Here is a 4,426-nt window from a genome sequence, read left to right as displayed (position 1 = left end):
TTATCTGCGAAAGGTGGAAAACCTAGACTTCAACCTAAATTCAAGTTTGTGTAGTGCAATCTTTTGAAGATTTTGCTAAGGCTTTAAAATTGTGAGAGAAGGCCATCTATAAAATGGTCCAAATAGGTAGTAATGGAGGGGCTAAAGGAAGCAACAAGATAAAGGAAGAGGACGTAGGGGAAGCAGAAATGTGTGTGTGTGTGTGTGTGTGTGAGAGAGAGAGAGAGAGGGGGGGGGGGGGGGGGGGGGGGGGGAGGGCTAAAGTGCAGATATCAGGGTGAGAGAGAACAAAGTGCAGATACCAAGGTGATAGGATGAGTGAAGGAGCAGTCTAGGAGATTTATAAAATTTGGGGGAGCACTAGTTTTGAGCAGTTTGCCACAGTGAGGAGGAGAAGAACACATGAGGAAACGTTTGAGAGAGGGAGATGGGGAGAGTCTAAAGAGAATTGGGAAAACTAGAGAAACCAAAGTCATAGTAAAGACAGAGAAGGGGTTTATAACCTAGACAACCCACAACAATAGGGGACTAAATCCTCTTAAAATAAACAATAGGTGGAGTACTTAAAGTAGGTTGTCTGCTTGACAACACTACCGTTGTCTATGAATTGATTAGAACAATCCTACATTTAGTGCATTGACAAGCTATTTTTTAAAAGAAAATTTGCGTGATGTAAGTCTAGAAATACAACTTCAAATATTACTATTTTTAGCATATGTACTTTTGAAATTCAAAGTCTTGGAAGAAAACTTCCCTATCCTTGGCCTTCTTTGGCCCTCCACGCTCCTTTAGTTGCTTCGTCGTTTTCCAATCAACAACTTTTGTGAATGTGTTGTATCTCAATACTCGTCTACATGAGCTTTATGCTTTAAAGATGCCATAATTGCAAAATTGAATAGATTATGTAATTGAAATCCTTTAATAGAACTCTGAATGATGTAATGGGGAGAGAGGTAGCACAAAGTGTTTTCTCGTGATTCAGGAATCTCTGTCTAATACTCAGAAAGTCTTTGGAAAAACATGTGAAAGCATAAACACAAGAAACATTGGCAACCTTTAGACCCCTTAAATCCTTATACCCACTACACCATGAACCAATTAATGAGTTTTTATTATTATTTAACTAGGGGAGCATTGAAATTAAAACAAAGATATGAAATTATTACATCATCAGGCTTAATTGCAATCAACTTTATAACATTGCACAAGATAAAATATAACTTAAATTTGTGCAATCGATCTTTACATATCAAATATAGTAAGAAATTACAATCCTATGGTGTGATATAGGAAAATTCCTAATGTGTATTGACTAAATTATCAAGAGATGATGTACTTGAGTTTGGAACGAGATCAATTTGTTATTTAAACTTGAAAGTGAGATAATATCGCGAAGATAAAAAATTGTATAGTAAGAGGTATACAATCCTATAATGGTATAGTGTAGATTGATTTGGAGGGTCATTTTCATAAATAGAGTCCAAATTACATAGTCTTGTTTTGAAAAAAGAGCGTCTGCATTTGTATAATATATCATTTTGATAAACACTTAAGCATTTACGACATAATCTATCCCCATCTCGATTCTTCTCAAAAAGTATATGTGCTTTATTGTAGTATCATTATTCATGTTTGTGGATGTCCTTCAAAAAGGTGTTTGGGTCTATACAACATGCCATTTTGATAAGTATGTGAATTTTAATATATTATGTTTTAGTTGAAAGAAATAATTTTCATGTATATATGTATTCATGTTTGAATTTTACAAGTGTTAACTAGATGTGTGAATTCACAATTTTGTATGTATTTGCAATTCTAGTTGAGAAAGTTTTCTTTGTATGCATATTTGTTTATACTTGATCGTTAAAAAGTATGTTTTGTGAATGAATTTTTGAAGATAAGAAATATGCTATATAAACAAGGCAATAAGCAACAATTGTTTTCACATAAAGCAATTTTGTGTAGGAGCATTTATTCAGATATCATAAATTTGTGATTCGTAATCCTTTTTTGGGCCTAAGTTTGTGAAGTGCATATGGCATCGTTCCATAAGTTTGCATAGTTGGTGTTTTGCTTCAAAATTTTGTAACAAGTCTATGTTGAAACCACCAATAAGAAACATTGGTTAGTTTTGGAGGTTTTCTTTCAAGTATCTGTTGTGTGAGCATATTATCAAAATTTTAATATGTGACTTGTTTGGGATTAGTAAAGATATATGATAAATATAGATTGTAGTATATTTTATTAAAAGTAAGCTATAATGAATTTTAGTTTAGTATCGACGCTTGTGTATTGTTACATAGACTAAGCTTTCTTTAATATAACAATAATGTCCCTTCCTTGTCTTTAATCAACAAGGATGAGGCTGTCAATGATGAGGATTAGGACTTGCTTTTATAGATTTGGAGCATATGGGTGACTTGGTGGTACTATAAATGTGATTATTTTTGAGCTGAGTGTACTTGCTTCTTCCATAGTATATGCTGGGAGCTTGGTTGGTTGGCTTGTGCTACCTAAAGTGGATATTGAATACAATTATAAATTCACCCAAGGACTCTGCCTTGATTTTGAGATCGAGTGCTTGACATATTTGTGCATTTCTCTATTCAACGGGGTACACTTATCATGTCTAAAGTGGAAAAATGCACGCGTGCGCGTGTGTGTGTGTACCTAATCTATTTATCCAAGTGTGCATACTTACAGATGTAGGATTCAAGAAGACCTTGTTTGCAATTTCATTGATTGGTGCCATGGTTATGAAATTATGTTGTTATTCATGGCACGGTCCCCAAATGGTTTCTTTTTATCATTTTTTTATTTCAAAGACTAGGATCATCATTTGGGGTAGGTTATATTGAGAAACTTCTTTCTTGTTGGTCTTTCGTGATTTTGCTAAATCTTTTCTAGACTTTTACTTGAGTAGATAGGAGTTTTCGCAAGCTGGAATAGTGTGGAGAGTTGACACTTGAGTTTGCATGAGGACATGCATTTGTGAATAGTGCATTTTTATGGTGGTGGGTTGGAACTTGGATTGTATTCCATCCTTTAATTATGCATGCCTTTGCTAATTATGTGTCTTTGTATCCGGATCTCTTTGGCTTGATTATTGTCATGTGTTAGAGGTATTCCATTGGTGACTAGGATGGGGTGTAATCCCTTTTGTTGAGGATGGGGTGCAATCCCTTTTGTTGAGGTGCAATTGCAATTGATGACCTCAGCTTGGTGTGTGCCCCATTTTTGTGGACATAGAGTCACTCTTTATGGGTTTTCCTTGTTGTCATTGAGGTACCCATATTAATTTTAGTATATTACAAAGTCTATCAACAATTGCAAGTTTTGTTGGGGTTGGGGGATTCTTGATTTTCTTGATGTAACTTTTGGGGATCCCTACCTAACGTAATCCTCTATCTAAGTGTTGATGTCAAGTGCGTACAAGACAATACACATCTTTCTTTTGCATCAAATAGATGTCTCCTTGGTTGTTTGAATCGTATCCAATTATATGGAGTGGAAACTTGTTTATAATGAATGATCGCTCCTTTTCTCTTTGATAGGTCCATTTTGACATTTTATCAGGTTGCAATTTGAATGAGGGGTTTCCTTTGGAGTCCTTGTTAACCTTTATTGTTAAGTGGATCTTGGCTTGATATTGTTGACACTTCATTTTGGATTTTGACAAATGACGTAGAGTTTTAATAGGGCCCGGTGTTAATTGCTAGCATTTTTTTGAGTTTAATGACCTCTTATCTTAAGTCTTATATCTTACTATTCTATTGAAGTAAATTTTCTTTTAATCTTGCTCCTATTTTTTTAAGCTATGCCAGTTATTGTTACCAAGCATCCTACAATACATTCATGAGGTATTTGATCTTGGAAATCATTGTTGATCCTTGAATTATTCTAAATTTTGTGGGTGGGTGACTCCTTTTTGTTCCCTTTATTCAACGTGTCAAGAGTTGGCCTTTGGGGATTTTGACAAGAGAGTGATTTTGATTGTCCTACTTGTATATGTCATGGGGGGATCCTCTGGTTATGGGAAAGATGTATCATGGATAGCATGGAAAATTTGGACTTATTAGATCGAATAGTTTCTACATCATTTTTACGTAGAAATGTTGTATGTGAAGAGTCCAAGTGGTAGAGATGTTCTTGAATTTTACATCCTAGTTTTGTCCTGTTATAGAGATGTGTTTAAAACTTTCAATTGTATCCATAGGATTGCATCCTCATTTGTGTGTAGACCTTTTGGTAGGTTTGGTTTGGCATTGTTAGGTTTTGTACATTCATAAGACATTTTTAGCTCCTTTCTTCTTCTTTTCTTTATTCTTGTAACAGTATGTTGACCTTCAATTGAGCACATGCAATTGGTAGGTGATCCTTTTGAGCACATAGCTAGATGATCATTTTTGATAGCGGAAGTGAGAGA

Source organism: Dipteris shenzhenensis, chromosome 22 (genome assembly GCF_047967505.1).
Source record: "Dipteris shenzhenensis isolate YYH24624 ecotype China chromosome 22, Dip_SZ_1.0, whole genome shotgun sequence".
In the NCBI taxonomy this organism is placed as follows: domain Eukaryota; kingdom Viridiplantae; phylum Streptophyta; class Polypodiopsida; order Gleicheniales; family Dipteridaceae; genus Dipteris; species Dipteris shenzhenensis.
The sequence above is the reverse complement of the archived record's forward strand: the minus strand, read 5'-3'. Positions refer to the sequence as shown.